The 19,667-nt window shown below is 45.9% G+C and overlaps 1 protein-coding gene across 2 annotated transcripts in view; it reads left to right on the forward strand.

Moving 5' to 3' along the window:
- LOC137378733 (chromodomain Y-like protein 2) overlaps positions 1-19,667 on the forward strand; it is a 142,169-nt gene that overhangs the window by 19,646 nt on the left and 102,856 nt on the right. The gene's annotated exons all lie outside the window — the stretch shown is intronic.

Genomic DNA, 19,667 nt, shown 5'->3' on the forward strand with positions numbered 1-19,667 from the left:
ACCACCCCATCACCCATTATGTTTATTTGACCCTGTTCTCCCCCCCACCACCCCCGCACTGAAAATTTTAACTCCTCCCCCGCCCCCACCAGTGTCACGCTGGCTTACCCCGGACAGGCAATTGAAGGCGCGGGAGGGCAGGCCACCATGCTGAAGATCACGACGCGCCCGGAACACTTGAGGTCAGTTGATTAAAATTTCTGTACGTCAGTAATTTAAATATTTAAATCCGGGTCCTGTTGCCCAGTGTTGGGGAGGCGGCCACGGAGCCTCGCTCCTGCCGGGAGGATCGGGTCGGGCCCTCACAGCATCGCCCTCCGTGGTGGGCTTCTGCCGGAACAATTTTCTGCTCCCTTCCCCCTCCTGCCATGGAGCCCGACATCTTGGGTTTGGTTCAACTTTAGTACAGCCAGCCTTTCCAAAACCTCACCTTTTATTGTCTTTTATCCCATCCAGTGTCTCAGCTACCTCCTCTTTCACTATGACTTTGGCAGCATTTTCTTCCTTGGTAAAGACTGATGCATTGACAGTTGTCATTTAGTACCTTAGCCATGCCCTCTGACTCCATGCATAAATCCCTCTTTTGGTCCCACTCCTCCCTTTACTACCCATATGCCTAAAGAAGACCTTTGGGTTCTCTTTTATGTTTGCTGCCAGTTTCTACTCATACTCTTGCTTCTTTTACTTGATATATCTATTTATAGCCATTTTATGATACTGTTCATCTTGGCAAGAAGCCACTTCTGAGTGGGGCTGGAGTCACCATTAGGCCAGACCAGATGGTTTTTTTCAACAATCTGAAAACGTTTACTGATATTTATTTTCAAATCTGAATTCAAATTTTCTACCTGCCATGGTGGAATTTGAGCTCATATTTCCTGGATTCAGGTCTCTGGATTACTAGTTGTAGAGAGATACATCACTGAAACAGGCCCTTTGGCCCACCGAGTCTGTGTTGACCAACAACTACCTATTGAAACTAATCCTACATTAATCCCATATTCTCCCATATTCCCGACCACATTCCTACACGAGGGGCAATTTACAATGGCCAATTTACCGATCAACCTACAAGTCTTTGGCTGTGGGAGGAAACCGGAGCACCCGATGGAAACCCACACAGTCACAGGGAGAATTTGCAAGCTCCGCATAGGCAGTACCCAGAACCGAACCCAGGTCACTGAAGCTGCGAGGCTGTGGTGCTAACCACTGCGCCACTGTGCCGCCCTAGTGCAGTAATATAACCACTACACTACCATTGCTCTCAGTTTTAAAAAGAAGAAACCTCATTTTTGGCTTTTCAGTGTATCTTCCTGGATTTTTTTTTCCCAACACTTTGCCATTGACTGGGAGGTGGTTAGATTTTCTCTTGTTGGAGATGGTCATTGCCTGGTACTTGTGTGATGCGAACGTTACTTGCCACTTATAAGTCTAAGCCTCAATGTTGCCCATGTCTTGCTGTATGCTGGCACATACTGCTTCAGTATCTGAGGAGTCGTGAATGGTACTGAACACTGTGCAATGATCAGCCAACATCCCCACTTCTGGCCTTATGATGGAGAGGAGGTCATTGGGGAAGGAGCTGAAGATGGTCGGGCCTAGGTCACTATCCTGAGGAAATCCTGCAGCGATGCCCTGGGGCTGAGATGATTGACCTCCAACAACCATAACCATCTTCATTTGTGCTGAGCATTGGAATTCAACCTTTTTGTCCATATTTGGACCAAGGTTGTAATGAGGTCTGGAGCCAAGTGGCCCTGGCTCAACCCAAACTGAAAAATGTTGCGCATGTTATTTGGTGGACAAGTGCCGCTTGATAGCACTGTCAATGACATCTTCCATCACTTTGCTGATGATCGAGAGTAGATTGATGTGGTAATTGGCTGGTTTTGATTTATCCTTTTAGTGGACAGGACATACCTAGGCTCAACTATCACCAGTAACCTGTCTCTACATGCAGAAATCAACAAGCGCATGGGAAAGGCTTTCGCTGCTATGTCCAGACTGGCCAAGAGAGTGTGGGAAAATGGCGCACTGACACGGAACACAAAAGTCCGAGTGTATCAAGCCTGTGTCCTCAGTACCTTGCTCTATGGCAGCGAGGCCTGGACAACGTATGTCAGCCAAGAGCGATGTCTCAATTCATTCCATCTTCACTGCCTCCGGAGAATACTTGGCATCAGGTGGCAGGACCGTATCTCCAACACCGAAGTCCTCGAGGCGGCCAACATCCCCAGGTTATACACACTACTGAGTCAGTGGCACTTGAGATGGCTTGGCCATGTGAGCCGCATGGAAGATGGCAGGATCCCCAAAGACACATTGTACAGCGAGCTCGCCACTGGTATCCGACCCATCGGCCGTCCATGTCTCCGCTTTAAAGACGTCTGCAAACGTGACATGAAATCCTGTGACATTGATCACAAGTCGTGGGAGTCAGTTGCCAGCGTTCGCCAGAGCTGGCGGACAGCCATAAAGGCGGGGCTAAAGTGTGGCGAGTCGAAGAGACTTAGCAGTTGGCAGGAAAAAAGACAGAGGCGCAAGGGGAGAGCCAACTGTGTAACAGCCCCGACAATCAAATTTTTCTGCAGCACCTGTGGAAGAGCCTGTCACTCTAGAATTGGCCTTTATAGCCACTCCAGGCGCTGCTCCACACTCCACTGACCACCTCCAGGCGCTTACCCATTGTCTTTCGAGATAAGGAGGCCAAAGAAGACATACCTTGGCAATTTTCCACATTGTCAGGTAGATGCCAGTGTTGCAGCTGTACTGATGCAGCTTGGCTAGGGATGTAGCCAGTTCTGGAGCTCAAATCTTCAGTACTACAGCTGGGATGTTGTCAGAGCCCAAAGTCTTTGGAGTATCCAGTGCCTTCAGCTGTTTCTTGATATCACGTAGAGTGAATCGAATTGGCTGAAGGCTGACACCTGTGATGCTGGGGGTCTCTGGAAGAGGCTGAGATGGATCATCCGCTCGGCACTTCTGGTTGCAAATGCTTCAGCCTTATCTTTTGTACTGACATGCTGGGCTCCCCGTTCATTGAGGACGGGATGTTTGAGGAGCCTCCTTCTCTAGTTAGTTGTTTAATTGTCGATCAACATTCATGACTGGATGTGGCAGGACTGCATTTTTTTCTAAATCTATAATGCTGTTTCATTTAGATGTCTTCAAAGGATGAACCAAGTTTAAGTGTGTGATAAAAGTGCTTCCATTTTTAAATATATTTTTTAAGGACTCCTGTTTAAAAATTGCGGAAATGGACTCATTTGAAAGACTGAAGAGATTCCATAGATGCTAGACTTAGTTTTTTTTTAAAAAAGGTCTCTGGAAGGACTTGAGATCTTGTTTAAAAACAAACCCTTACTGGAAGTCACAAGCTAAGTAAACAGCAGGAGCCTTGGTGACTAGGGGAAGTGACATGTCAAGATTTATGGTGGTCAGGAGTTGGTTTTGTTTTGGATATTGGTTTGGGTCAGTTGGGGGTCAGTCAGCCTGCTAAGAGAGCAGCCACCAGCTCATCCTTTTCCACCTTTTCGAGAAACCCTGAGAATCCAGTGTGTGGACTGGAGAAATTGATGCCACAGTTCTCCTGACAAGCCTGCCAGACTAATCCTCGATGTCACCTGAAGAGAGCTTCTCCAAAAAGATTCCACTGGCAGTCGTCTATGCATATTTGGATGCCAGACTAAAACGGCCAACGGAGAGCGTTATCTTTTTTCCTTCAAGAATTAGTGGAAGTATTTGTCCAAAGTATTTTTCTTGTCCTATTTGTAAAGAGATCTCTGCAGAGAAAACGTCTTTATTTTTTCTTTAACCTGTGTGTGTGTGTTGGGTTCATTTAGAAGGGAACTTTCATATTTCAATCTGTGTGTTAATAAGCTTTGCATCTTTATTGAATATGTCTTGTTTTATAATAAACAAATAATGTTATTGGTTATTAAAGAAACCTGGTTGGTGGATTTTATTCTGAAACTAAAATAGATGAAGTATATAATTGGCTGTATCGGTAACTGGGTAAAACATTTAAATATATGTTGTGACCTATGGAGAAGTGGAACTGGAGAAAGACAGTGCACTGCTCCAGCCTCAGTCGTAACAATGTGTTCGATGCTGTAGATTGATTTGCCCTGCCTCCCCATCCTTTTCCTCTGTAGCTCAGTCAGACGTGCCTAAACATATTTAATGTGACTGACCTATTTTAGTGCTAATCTTAGCTGGCATCTGCTGCATCAGCTTCTCCGTTTCTATCTGGGCTTTTTGGATTTGCTGCTGCATTTCAACCTGAATTTTGTGAATCTCCCTCTTGCGATTGAGTTACCAGTGTAAGAGAGAGTGCTGGTGTGGTGGGATTTGGTGCTTCTGTCCATCCTTACTGCCTGTAGTCTGTCAGTATATGTTTGTGTGTGTCTCTTCTTCACTCAAAGGTAGTCATGTGGTATAGGCCCATTTCTCAACAGTAGAATAATGCTACAGATCAGGAAGATTCTAGGATTGATCCCAGCCTGTGCCAAGTTAGCTGGGAACAGTTGGAGAGAAAATGGGAATAGAGAACAAGAACATGTGAAATAGGAGCAGGAGTAGACCATCGAGCCCATTCAATAAAATCATGGCTGAGCTTCTACCTCAACGCCACCGTCCCTCACTATTCCCCATCCCTCAATTCCCTTCGTGCTCAAAAAAAAACCTGTCAATCTCCGTCTTGAATATACTTAACGATTGAGCATCCACAGCCCTCTGGGTCGTAGAATTCCAAATATTCACGACCTTATGAGAGAAGAAATTCCTCCTTATCTCAGTCTTAAATGGCTGGCCCATTATCCTGATTCTATTGGTTGAAACTTTAATTTTCTGACCAGCCCCTGGCAGTGGGGGAGCCTGGCAGCAAGTGGAGAACCTAAAGGTTTCATCAGCACGTTTGTCAGTGGCTTTTTAATCCAGCCGTTGCATTTACATGTGACTACCACATTTCCCGACCAGTTAGAGCAAGGGGTGTGATGATGACCCACATCAGCCTATTTCAGCTCAACTACTTTAAGTAGGATTAATCTTGAAGCATGGTAGAGCAATGGAAACATAATGTAGCAAGGCAGCACCACACTTCAACATTGTCTCTCTAGAGATGATGCTGCAGGGTTTAAGTGCCCACAGGGAGATTCTGTTCCCTGCCTGTCTCAGAAAAGCAGATGGTCTGGCTGGAAGTTGCTGTGGAGATCAGCAGCAGAAGTGGGGTGCCATGCTCCAGGAGACAGTGCAGGAAGACTTATTCAAGGGAGGAATGGTGAATGACATGAGCACATTCAAGTATATCCTGATGTAGACCTTACCCCAACCGAAACCCTTTCACTTTGCCTTCCCAAACCTTCTCCTGCATATCATTCCTCATAACAACACACCTTGCAGCTGAACCCATCCCTCTTTGTGTTGGCATTTCCTCACATTCCCATCTGACCATCTCCCACTGACACACTAATCTTAAAACAATGTCACATCTATCCATCACTGTGACCCTCCACAAATTTTGTCCATCCTCTTGACACAATCCATTTCTCACACTCATGGGCCTCTTCGTTTCCTCCTTGCAGGAGAAGAGAGCACAGAATACCAGGAAGAGGCAGAGAAGCCAGGGAGAGGCAGAGGACTGGAGCTGGCCCTCCTGTTATCTGCATTCTGAGAGGAGGAGGTGTGGGAGATAAACTAAGTCTCGCATGTCTGGCCATCAGAGACAGGGGTGTCTCAGCAACCTGGTGGTGGGATTAAATATTACACAGCTACATGGAAAACAACACTCACTCATATTGCCTTGACAGCAGCAGCCATTGAAAGATGTTAATGTACACAATGATGACTTAGCACCCACTCACTTTGACAGTTCAAATTCATGTCTTTCATCTCCACAGGCCCTGCAAGTGCTCCTCGGGAGGTGGTGCAGGAAGAGAATGAAAACTCCTCAGAGGGAGGTTACTCACTCTGAGGGTGCACAATCACAGGACTCATACGCACTGTCCACCAGCTCAGATACACCTTGGTGGGACCAGCAAGCTGGGTAGGTAGGTTGCAATATGGTGCCCCACAACTTCACAGGTGAGCAGCAAGTGGAGACAGGGACAGCAGTGGAGAGTCCCCGTTGGAAGGCACAGGGCTCTCCAAGCTCCGATCAGCTGGACACAGTTACTGAGCCTTGGGGGTCATTGAGGAAGAGGAGAATTCTGGAGCAGCAACAGAAAATGTGTGAGGTTCTCTCCGCATTTCCAATGGCACTGCGCACCATTGGAGAGAAATTGAAGGAGTCCAACTCCAACATGAGTGCTGTGATGTCTCAGGCCTTCATGCTGATGTCTTATGTCCATGGAAAGAGTATCCACCTGCAGGAAGAAGCAGACATGGCTGTTGACTGGGTGCATGCTGGTCCTCACCAATGATCTGTGCACTCAGCCTGCCAGCTTAAGCAGGATTGATGAAAATCTCAACTTGGCCGTTTAGCGTCTCACTGAAGTGCAAAAAACTGCCCTCCATCTCTTAGCGAGCAGGAAATATGGGTGGGCCATCAGAGGAAAGATGGAGAAAAGCAGTATGAAAGTAGGTACTCCGCTCAAAGCATTCCCATTTCTGACCCCTTCCCCCCCACCCTGCATTCACAGCCCCACCTGTCTCAATGGCCAAGTCTGCCCCTGCACAAGTGCAGGTGGGGCAGTTGTTGGCGGAGGCTTCATATGCTCCAGAACCCAGAAGTCATCAGCCAAGAGCATTTGAGTAGTCCGAGCAGTCTACCTCCAGCTCTGCTGAAGCCACAGGGGTGGCACCACATGGGAGTAGCTGAAAAATAAAAAATAAGGAATTGTTTCACAAGGGTATGTACATAAGTGTTTTAACAGGGTTACTTTGTTACATTTCTGTTTAGTTGTTCTGTACTGTAATATTTATTTGTTTGCACCCTTTTCTTGTTTTGCCCTTTTGCCTGCCACCTGGCAAGTGCCTTCTACCTTGTGAAGACTAGTAAGATCAGAGTTAAAGATGATGTTATGAAAGTGCTTCCATTCTTAATACTTTTTGAGGACTCATTTAAAATTGTGGAAATTGATTAATTGGAATGACTGAGGAGATTCCATAGATGCTGGACTTTGTTTTTTTTAAACAAAAAAGGCACTGGAAGGACTTGGGACTTGGTTTGGAAACAAACTCTCACTGGAAGTCACATGTTTTCAGCTAAGTAAACAGCAGGAGCCTTGGTGACTAGGGCAGTTGTTTACAGAGAAGTGATATGTCATAGAACATAGAACATAGAACATACAGCACAGAACAGGCCCTTCGGCCCACAATGTTGTGCCGATCCTTTGTCCTCTGTCAAGGACAATTTAATCTATACCCCATCATTCTCCTTTATCCATATACCTATCCAAAAGCCTTTTGAAAGTCCCTAAAGTTTCTGACTCAACAACTTCCCCGGGCAAGGCATTCCATGCCTCGACCACTCTCTGGGTAAAGAACCTTCCCCTGACATCCCCCTTATATCTCCCACCCTTCACCTTAAATTTATGACCCCTTGTAACGCTTTGCTCCACCCGGGGAAAAAGTTTCTGACTGTCTACCCTATCTATTCCCCTGATCATCTTATAAACCTCTATCATGTCACCCCTCATCCTTCTCCTTTCTAATGAGAAGAGGCCTAGAATGTTCAGCCTTTCCTCGTAAGACTTATTCTCCATTCCAGGCAACATCCTGGTAAATCTCCTCTGCACCCTCTCCAAGGCTTCCACATCCTTCCTAAAATGAGGCGACCAGAACTGCACACAGTACTCCAAATGAGGCCTTACCAAGGTCCTGTACAGCTGCATCATCACCTCACGGCTCTTAAATTCAATCCCTCTGCTAATGAACGCTAACACCCCATATGCCTTCTTCACAGCCCTATCCACTTGAGTTGCAACTTTCAATGATCTATGCACATAGACCCCAAGGTCTCTCTGCTCCTCCACATGCCCAAGAACCCTACCGTTAACCCAGTATTTTGCATTCATGTTTGTCCTTCCAAAATGGACGACCTCACACTTTTCAGGGTTAAACTCCATCTGCCACTTTTCAGCCCAACACTGCAACCTATCCAAGTCCCTTTGCAGACGACAATAGCCCTCCTCGGTATCCACAACTCCACCAACCTTTGTATCATCTGCAAATTTACTGACCCACCCTTCGACTTCCTCATCCAAGTCGTTAATAAAAATCACAAACAGGAGAGGACCCAGAACTGATCCCTGCGGCACGCCACTGGTAACTGGGCTCCAGGCTGAGTATTTACCATCTAAGACCACTCTCTGCCTTCTATCAGTTAGCCAATTCTTAATCCAACTGGCCACATTCCCCACTATCCCATGCCTCCTGACTTTCTCCATAAGTCTACCATGGGGGACCTTATCAAATGCCTTACTAAAATCCATGTACACCACATCCACTGGTTTACCCTCATCCACTTGCTTGGTCACCTGCTCAAAGAATTCAATCAGGCTTGTGAGGCAAGACCTACCCCTCACAAAACCGTGCTGACTGTCCCGAATCAAGCAGTGTCTTTCCAGATGCTCAGAAATCCTATCCCTCAGCACCTTTTCCATCAACTTGCCTACCACCGAAGTAAGACTAACTGGCCTGTAATTCCCAGGGTTGTTCCTATTCCCTTTCTTGAACAGGGGCACAACATTTGCCACCCTCCAATCACCTGGTACCACCCCCGTCAGCAGAGAAGATGAAAAGATCATTGCCAGCGGCTCTGCAATTTCATCCCTTGCTTCCCATAACATCCTTGGATATACCCCGTCAGGCCCGGGAGACTTGTCTATCTTCAAGTTATTCAAAAACCCCAACACATCTTCCCTCCTAACGAGCACTTCCTCGAGCTTACCAGTCTGCTTCCCACCGTCCTCTTCAGTAATACACCCCTTCTCATTCGTAAATACCGAAGAGAAGTACTCATTCAAAACCTCACTTATCTCTTCCGGCTCAACACACAGTCTCCCGCTATTGTCCTTGACCGGCCCTATGGTCCCCCTAGTCATCCTCATATTTCTGACATACGCGTAAAAGGCCTTGGGGTTTTCTTTTATCCTACCCGCCAAGCATTTTTCATGCCCTCTCTTAGCTCTCCTAATCCCTTTCTTCAGATCCTTCCTGGCCATCTTGTATCCCTCCAGAGCTATGCCTGTGCCCTTTTTCCTCAACTTTATATACGCATCCTTCTTCTTCCTAACAAGACTCTCAACCTCTCTTGTCAACCACGGTTCCCTCACATGACCATCCCTTCCCTGTCTGACAGGGACATGCTTATCAATGGCCCCTACTATCTGCTCCTTGAAAAAGTTCCACATTTCGACCGTGCCCTTCCCTGCCAGCATATGCTCCCAACTTATGCTCCTCAGTTCCTGCCTGACAGCATCATATCTACCCTTCCCCCAATTGTAAACCTTGCCCTGTTGCACATACCTATCCCTCTCCATTACCACAGTGAATGCTACAGAATTGTGATCACTATCTCCAAAGTGCTCGCCCACCAACAGCTCTATCACTTGCCCTGGTTCATTACCTAGTACCAAATCCAATATTGCCTCCCCTCTGGTCGGGCAGTCTACATACTGAGTCAGAAAAGCTTCCTGGACATACTGCACAAACACTACCCCATCCAAACTATTCGATCTAAAGAGTTGCCAATCAATATTTGGGAAGTTGAAATCCCCCATAATTACTACCCTGTGACTTCTGCTCCTTTCCAAAATCTGTTTCCCAATCTGCTCTTCCACCTCCCTGCTGCTATTGGGGGGCCTATAGAAAACTCCCATCAAGGTGACTGCTCCTTTCCTGTTCCTGACCTCAACCCACAGTGCCTCAGTCGGCAGATCCTCCTCGAAAATTCTTTCAGCAGTTGTTACACTATTTCTAACTAACAATGCCACCCCCCCACCTCTTTTACCACCATTCCTAATCTTATGAAAACATCTATAACCAGGTACCTCCAAAAACCATTCCTCCCCCTCACCTATCCACGTTTCAGTGATGGCCACAACATCGTAGTCCCAAGTGCCCATCCACGCCTTCAATTCACTCACCTTATTCCTGATGCTTCTTGCGTTGAAGTATACGCACTTTAACCCTTCTCCGTGCCCATCTGTCCTCTGTGACAGTGCTACCTTCCCCAATACCTCACTACACTCTTTGTCTTTCTGAGTGGACCCACTGGTCCCTGGATTACAAGTCCGGTTCCCATCCCCCTCCCAAACTAGTTTAAACCCTCCCGAACAGTACTAGCAAACCTCCCTCCCAGGATATTGGTGCCCCTCTGGTTCAGATGCAGCCCGTCCTGTTTGAACAGGTCCCATCTTCCCCAGAATGCAGTCCAATTATCCAAGAACTGGAAGCCCTCCCTCCTACACCATTCCTGCAGCCACGTGTTCAGCTGTGCTCTCTCCCTATTCCTAGCCTCACTATCACGTGGCGCCGGCAACAAACCAGAGATAACAACTCTGTCCGTCCGAGCTTTCAGCTTCCAGCCTAACTCCCTAAACTCACTTCTAACATCTGTGCCACCCTTCCTTCCTACGTCGTTGGTGCCAATGTGCACCACGACCTCTGGCTGCTCCCCCTCCCCTTTAAGGATCCTGAAGACGCGATCACAAACATCACGGACCCTGGCACCAGGGAGGCAACAAACCATCCGTGCGTCTCGCCTGCGCCCACAGAACCGCCTGTCCGTACTCCTCACCATCGAGTCCCCGATGACTAGTGCTCTCCCATTCTCCCTCCTTCCCTTCTGAGCCACAGTGCAGGACCCCGTGCCAGAGGCCCGGTCACTGCAGCCTGCCCCCGATAGGCCGTCCCCCCCAACAGTATCTAAAACTGTATACTTGTTGTTGAGGGGAACGACCACAGGAGATCCCTGCACTGACCTCTTCCCACCTCTAACTGTTACCCAGCTGCCTTTGATTTGTGGAGTAACGACCTCCGTGTAGCTTCTATCTATCAACCCCTCAGCTTCCCGAATGATCCTCAGTTCATCCAGCTCCAGCTCCAATTCCCTAACACGGTCTGATAGGAGCTGGAGACGGATGCACTTCCAGCAGGTGAAGTCGGCAGGGCCACCGGAGGTTCCCCTCACCTCGAACATTCTGCAGGAGGAGCAATACACTACACTGGCTGCCATTTCTTTTATTCAATTACCCCTTAGTTAAGTACAACTATAGATATTAACAAAAACAGTAAATAGCTTACCTGCTCAGTCCTTTTTGGTTAGAGGAGGAGGGTAAAAAGGGTCTTATTATTAGGTTAGAGGAGGAGGATGGGTGGGAGACACTACATGTGTAGTGGCTCGGGTTTACTCAGCTCCGCACCTTTAAGGAAAATACCTACCCAGGAGTCCTCGCTGCCGACCAGCTTCCGGTTCCTCCGGTGCCAAAAGAAACTCAAAGACAAGGAAAACAGTAAGTAAAACAGTAAGTACTTACTTTTAAAACACAGCTCCTGATGCCTTCACTCACCCACCGAAGAGTCGCTACCTTCTCCTGCTGCTCCGCCGGGAAATGTCAAGATTTATGGTGGTCCATTGTTGGTTTTGTTTTCGGATATTGTTTTGAGTCATTTGGGGGTTAGCCTGCTAAGAAAGATGCCACCAGTTCATCCCTTTCCACCTCTTTGAGGAACCCTGAGAATCCAGTGTGGTAGCTGAAATGCCTGATGCAGTGATTCTCCTGGAAAGCCTGCCAGACTAATCCTCGACATCGCCTGAAGTAAACTGCTCCAAAAAGATCCCAGTGACCGCCGTCTACACATGTCTGGATGGCAGAATAAAGGACCAGCTTGGAACATAACCTACCTTATCCTTTTTCTTCAAGAATTAACAAGTATTTGGCCAAAGTATTTTTTTGTCATCTTTGTAAAGAGATCTCTGCAGCGAAAACTTATATATTTTTTCTTTAACTGGTGTGTGTTGGGTTAATTTAGAAGGGAATATTCATATTTCAACCTGTGTGTTAATAAGCTTTGCATCTTTATTGTACAAGTCTTGTTTTATAATAAATGAATAATTTTGTTTATTAAAGAAACCTGGTTGGTGGATTTTATTCTGGAACTAAAATAGATAAAGTATGTACACGCAAGGTGCCAGAGGATTGGAAGTCTGCAAGTGTGTACCATTGTTTAGAAAGGGTGCGAGGGATAGGCCAAATAATTATTGGCCAGTCAGTCTGAACTCGGTGGGCAAATTCTGAAAGATAGGATAAACTGTCACTTAGAAAGGCACAGATTAATCAGGGATCGTCAGCATGGATTTGTTAAGGGAAGGTTGCGTTTTACCAACTTAATTGAATTTCTTGAGGAAATAACAAGGAGGAATGATGAGGGTGGTGCAGTGGATGTTGTCTACATGGATTTTAGTAAGGCATTTGACAAGGTCCCACATGACAAATTGGTCAGAAAAGTAAAAACCCACAGCATACAATGGAATGTGGTAAGTTGGGGCCAAAATTGGTTCAGCGACAGGACACAAAGGGTAATGGTTGACGGATGTTTTCGCAAATGGAAAGCGGTTTCCAGTGGCGTTCCACAGGGCTCAATGTTGGGTCCCTTACTGTTTGTGGTATGATTAGATTAGAGATACAGCACTGAAACAGGCCCTTCGGCCCACCGAGTCTGTGCCGACCATCAACCACCCATTTATACTAATCCTACACTAATCCCATATTCCTACCAAACATCCCCACCTGTCCCTATATTTCCCTACCACCTACCTATACTAGTGACAATTTATAATGGCCAATTTACCTATCAACCTGCAAGTCTTTTGGCTTGTGGGAGGAAACCGGAGCACCCGGAGAAAACCCACGCAGACACAGGGAGAACTTGCAAACTCCACACAGGCAGTACCCGGAATCGAACCCGGGTCCCTGGAGCTGTGAGGCTGCGGTGCTAACCACTGCGCCACTGTGCCGCCCGTATATATTAATGATTTGGACTTAAATGTGGGAGGCATGATTGGGGAATTTGCACATAAAACAAAAATTTGCCGTGTAGTTGATAGTGAAGAGGATAGCTGTAGACTCCAGAATGATATCAATGGTTTGGTTGAGTGGGCGGAAAAGCGGTAAATGGAATTCAATCCAGGGAAGTGTGAGGTAATGCATTTGGGGCTGACAAACAAAGCAAGGGAATACACAATAAACGGGAGGATATTGAGAGGGGTAGAGGAAGTGAGAGGTCTTGGAGTGCATGTCCACAGTTCCCTGAAGGTGGCAGGACAGGTAGATAAAGTGGTGAAGAAGGCATGTGAAATGCTTTCCTTTATTAACCGAGGTATAGAATACAAAAGCAGGAATGTAATGCTGGAACTGTAGAAAACGCTGGTTAGGCCACAGCTGGAGTATTGTGTACAGTTCTGGTCACCACATTACAGGAAAGACATAATTGCTCTGGAGAGAGTACAGAGGAGATTTACAAGAATGTTGCCAGGGCTGGAAAATTGCAGCTATAAAGAAAGATTGGATAGGCTGGGGTTGTTCTCCTTAGAACAGAGGAGACTGAGGGTTGACTTCATTGAGGTGTACTAGGCTTAGATTGAGTAGACAGGAAGGACCTGCTTCCCCTAGCGGAGAAGTCAATTACCAGGGGGCACAGATTTAAGATAGAAGGATTAGAGGGGACATGAGGAAAAATCTTTTCACCCAGTGGTTGGTGGGTGTGTGGAATTCGCTGCCCGGATCAGTGGTGGAGGCAGAAACCCTCAACCTATTTAAAAGGTACCTGGACGTGCTCCTGAAGTGCTGTAACCTGCAAGACTGTGGACAAGGTGCTGGAAGGTGGGATTAGAACGGGCGGCTAGTTTTTTCAGCTGACGTAGACACGATGGGCTGAATGGCCTCTTTCATGCTGTAACTTTTCTATGGTTAAACTGGAACTAGAATTGCAAAAGGAAAGAGAAGCACGAGAGAAAAAGGGTAAGGGAAAGAGAAAATAGGGAGTGAGAAAGGGTATTCCAATTTAAAAAGCGAGAACTAAAACAAAAGAGTGGCATTGACTCCAGTGAAAGTTCTGAGGAGGAAGAATCTGACTCTAACCCAGGACCCATTGGGAAACTGTTTAAATTTGTGCAAGCCCTCACAAACTTTGAGAAAATGGATTTAGAGGCATTTTTCATTTCTTCTGAAAAGCTAGCTAAACAGATGAGGTGGCCAAAAGAAAACCGGACACTGCAAAGCAAGTTGATGGGCAGAGCTCACGATGTTTATGCTCTGCTTTCTGAGGAGGCTTCTGAAGATTGAGGTGGCAAAGAAGGCTATTACTGCTGCTTAGGAGTTGGTCCCTGAAGCTTACAGGCAGAAATTTTGGAACCTCCGGAGACAGCCTGGGCAGACTTATTTAGAATTTGAGAGGGTAAAGCAAATTAACTTTGATCATTGGATGCGGGCTCTAAAGGTAGAGGCCACGTATAAGATCCTTTGGGAAGTAATTCTCCTGGAAGAATGTAAAAATTCACTCCCTCCGTTAATAAGAAACCATGTAGAAAACCAGAAAGTTTCAACAGCCAGACAGGCAGCTGAGATCATTGATGATTAAAAGTTCGTTTACAAGCCCAAACCCTTTTTCCGTCACCCCCCACAAACCTGAGAAGGATAGAAGGTGGGAGGGTGAAAGGAAGGCAAGTAGCCAGGAACAATAAGGGATAGCTGGGAATGCCACGGAATCTCCTCAGGCCAGAAAGGAAGGTGCTGAGGGCGGAAGTGAGGTCTGAAGGCCTCAGTGTTTCCATTGCCACAAAGTGGGACACCTTTGTGCAGAATGCTGGAAGTTGTGGGGTAAACCCATGGGGTTGACAAGGCCAATACAGAGAAAGGGTCCTGACCAAGAGTACGACTGATCAGGCTGTAGCTCTGACTGCAGCTGTAAGGCCAAGTACAAAACCCGCTGTGTGTGCAGGGCACTTGAACAAGATACCTGAGAGTTATAGGGAATTCTTGTCAAAAGGAAACGTAAGTCCTTATTCCTCAAGTGAGGCAGGGAATCTGTAGTTATACTTAGGGATACAGGAGCCACCCAAACTCTTTTAATGGGAAAGTCATAACTTTTCCACCAGAGAGCGCACTGAATGCCAAGGTTGCAGTGAGTGGTATCGGTGGGGAGTATATCCCTGTGCCTTTGTATTGGGTGTACCTAGAATGTGAGCTAATGTCTGGAATGATAACTGTAGGAGTTGTCCATAGTTTGCCTGTAGACGGAGTTGACCTACTCCTGGGGAATGATTTGGCCGGAGTGAAGCTAGTAGCTTCTCCAGTAGTCACAGGAAAACTAAGTGAAGTCAAAGAGACGGAGCAGTTGCAGGAAAAAGTTCCAAGAATTTTTCCTTCATGTGCAGTGAGCCGAGCAATGGCTGAACAAGTTCCATTGTCGGAGGTCAAATTGGCACCACAGAAAGATAGCTGAATATCTGAAACTTTCTTTGGGGATTTGGATAATCCGAAGGAAATGTTCAATAAGTCTTCTCTGATCAAGGCTCAGCAAACTTATCCAGAGTTAAATAAATGGCACAAGTGACTCTAACTGATGCTGAGGCAAAGGGAGTTCTGGAAGGCTACTATATTAAAAATGGGATTCTGATGAGGAAATGGAGACCGCCTCACAGACCTGCGGATGAAGAATAGACGGTAGTTCACCAGATACTCGGTACCGCCCAAATATCGCTGGGAAATATGAAGGATAGCCCATGAAATTCCTATGGTGGGACATGTGGGGATCTGGAAGACCCAATCACGTATAAGTAAACTTTTTTACTGCCCAGGTCTTTCCAAGGACATGGTGCAGTTTTGTAAAATGTGCCATACGTGCCAGATAGTGGGAAAACCGCAAGCTGCCATAAAACCAGCAGCTCTAATTCGCATACCAGTTATTGGGAAACCATTTATTAGGTGTTGGTCGACTGTGTAGGACCTTTACCGAAAACAAAAGTGGAACACCAATATATACTCACTATTATGGATATGGCTACTCAGTTCCCAAAGACCATTCCCTTGAGAACAATTTCTGCTAAGGTAATGGTAGAGAAGTTAACCCAGTTCTTCACGAGATTGGATCTCAAACAGTAATCCATATCGGGTCAAGATTCCAATTCTTATATCTAAAATTTTTCAGAAAGTTATGAGTCGTCTTCTTCTTTGGCCTCGAGAGACAATGGGTAAGCACCTAGAGGTGGTCAGTGGTTTGTGGAGCAGCGCCTGGAGTGGCTATAAAGGCCAATTCTAGAGTGACAGACTCTTCCACAGGTGCTGCAGATAAAATTGATTGTCGGGGCTATTACACAATTGACTCTCTCCTTGCACTTTTTTTTTCCTGCCAACTGCTAAGTCTCTTCGACTCGCTACTATTTAGCCCTGCCTTTATGGCTGACCGCCAGCTCTGGCGATTACTGGCAACTGACACCCCTGACTTGTGATCAACGTAACAGGACATCATGTCGCATTTGCAGACGTCTTTAAAGCGGAGATATGGACGGCAGGTGGGTCTGATACCAGTGACGAGCTCGTTGTACAATGCGTTCTTGGGGATATTGCCATCTTCCATGCAGCTCACATGGCCAAGCCATCTCAAGCGCCGCTGGCTCAGTAGGGTGTATATGCTGGGGATGTTGGCCGCCTTGAGGACTTCTGCGTTGGAGATACGATCCTGCCACCTGATGCCAAGGATTCTCCGGAGGCAGCGAAGATGGAATGAGTTGAGACGTTGCTCTTGGCTGACATACGTTGTCCAGGCCTCGCTGCCGTAGAGCAACGTACTGAGGATACAGGCTTGATACACTCTGACATTTGTGTTCCGTGTCAGTGCGCCATTTTCCCACACCCTCTTGGCCAATCTAGACATTGCAGCGAATGCCTTTCCCATGCTCATGTTGATTTCTGCATTGAGAGACAGGTTACTGGTGATAGTTGAGCCTAGGTAGGTGAACTCTTGAACCACTTCCAGAGCGTGGTTGCCGATATTGATGGATGGAGCATTTCTGAATCCTGTCCCATGATGTTCATTTTCTTGAGGCTGATGGTTAGGCCAAATTTGTTGCAGGCAGCCGCAATCCTGTTGATGAGTCTCTGCAGACACTTTTCTGTGTGGGATGTTAATGCAGCATCGTCAGCAAAGAGGAGTTCCCTGATGAGGACCTTCCACACTTTGGTCTTCGCTCTAAGACGGGCAAGGTTGAACAACCTGCCATCTGATCTTGTATGGAGGAAAATTCCTGGGTATAATCTGGGTATAACACAGTTAAAGTCTTCATCATATCACCCACAGACACAAGGGGCTTCAGAAAGGTACCATCAGACCCTCAAAACGATGAATAGGGCATATTTTCATGAATATGCCCATGATTGGGATAAAGGGCTAGAATTTCTTTTGTTTGCCATTAGGGATTCATCTAATGAGTCAACGGTTTTGGTCCCATTGAATTAGTTTTTGGACATGAGATCAGAGGTCCTCTAAAACTAATCAAAGGAAGGTTTTTAGAACAGAGGGACGAATCTTTTGTGTTAGATTATGTATCCGTGTTCTGGGAGTGGCTCATGAGAGCCTGCAAAATGGCTCAGGAACACCTTAAAGCTTCCAAAGCTACCATGAAGAAATGGGCAAACAAGCATGCCAAGATCCGAATATTTCAACCAGGGGATGAGATGTTATTACTGCCTTTACAGGGTGAACCGCTGAAAGCACGGTTCAGTGGACCATATAGAGTAGTCAAAAGGATTGGTAAAGTAAATTATTTAATTGACACCCCAGATTGCCAGAAAAAGAATCGGCTGTGTCACATCAATATGTTGAAACAATATCACCGCCGGGAAGAGGATAAACAAGAACAGGTATGTCAGGTTGTTGGGGCAGTGAAGCATGAAAGGGATAATGAGAATGAGGCAGAAGGCAGCCGAGACAATTTTCAAATTGTACCTCCTACTATCCGGTTAGCTAACACTGAATTGTTAGGGAGATTGGACACTATGCTTTCATATTTAGATGCAGAACAACGAGAAGACCTAACAAGGCTACTCATAGTATTTAAAGGAGTCTGTAGGAATAAACCAGGATGTACAATCTTAGCCATACGTGATGTGGATGTCGGAGAATCCTCTCTTATAAAACAGCATCCTTATCGCTTAAGTCCAGAGAAACAGACCGAGCTGAAAGCAGAAATCCAATACATGGTGGAAATCCACCTAATTGAACACAATCAAAGCAGCTGGAGTTCCCCAGTTGTGTTAACGTCTAAGTCTGATAGTTCAACTAGATTTTGCATAGACTACAAAAAGGTTAATGCAGTAACAAAGGAAGTCTCCTACCCATTTCCTTGCTTGTAAGATTGTGTTGGCAGTGCAAGGTTTCTTACAAAAATTGATTTGTTAAAGGGATACTCGCAGGTTCCGTTAACACCCCAAGCCGGAGAAATATTGGCCTTTGTCACACCAGACGGTCTTTTCCAATGCCAAGTGATGCCATTCGGGCTAAAAAATGCTCCAGCAACTTTCCAGAGACTAATGAACCAAGTGGTAGCCAGTGTTCCTAACTGTGTGGTTTACCTTGATGATGTGCTGGTATACAGTGACGCTTGGAAGGACCACTTGGAACAACTAAAAGCTTTGTTTAGGAAATTACAGATTTGGTGATGAACCTTGCCAAACCTTAATTTGCAAAAGCGCAGGTAACCTACTCTGGCATATAGTAGGGCAAGGACAAGTGTTGTCCAGAACAACGAAAGTACAAGCATTGATGGAGTTCCTGCCCCTAAGACTAAACTGGAAATCGTGAGGTTTCTAAGGATGTGTGGTTCCTACCGCAAGTTTGTACCAAATTTTAGCACTAGAGCTGCTCCACTAACGGATTTGCTGCAAACATAAAAAGCTGAGTTAGTGAGGTCAGGGGAGTGCCAAGCATCTTTTGAGAGGCTGAAAGCCATTTTGATTAACGAACCAGTGTTGGCTGCCCCAAATTTCACTAAACCCTTCAAGGTAGCAATTGATGCTGGTAACCTGGGGGTTGGTGCTGTTCTATTACAAGATGATGAATTGGGCATTGAAAGGCCAGTGGGTTACTTTTCCAAAAAGCTAAATCGACACCAAAAGAGTACTCTACAGTGGGTAAAGAAACCCCGGGGTTATTACTAGCTCTTAAACATTTTGAATTATATGTCTGCCACGACTACAGAAAGACACTGGTATATACTGATCATAACCCCCTTGCCTTTATGGAAAAATTCAAAAATCAGAATGCCAGACTATTTCGATGGAGTTTACTATTGCAGCCCTATCACTTAAAGATTATCCATATTGTGGGGAAAAATAACGCAATTGCTGATGCTTTGTCTAGAATTTAACCTTGCTTTGAGTTATCTGAGTACAAAGGTGGTACAGGGCATAACTGTATTAGTTACAGGTAAAGAGTGAATGAGAATGAGTGTGTAAATGCATTTTAATTTTTTTCACCTTTTTTTGCCACTCTTTGTATTGAAACGTATTTAAAAATGGCATTTCGTTCATCCAAGGATGGAGTATTATGAAAGTGCTTCCATTTTAAATAATTTTTTGAGGACTTATTTAAAAATTGTGGAAATTAATTGATTTGAAAGACAGAGGAGATTCCCTACATGCTGGACTTTGGTATTTTTTTTAAAA

This window comes from Heterodontus francisci, chromosome 17 (assembly GCF_036365525.1).
Source record: "Heterodontus francisci isolate sHetFra1 chromosome 17, sHetFra1.hap1, whole genome shotgun sequence".
In the NCBI taxonomy this organism is placed as follows: domain Eukaryota; kingdom Metazoa; phylum Chordata; class Chondrichthyes; order Heterodontiformes; family Heterodontidae; genus Heterodontus; species Heterodontus francisci.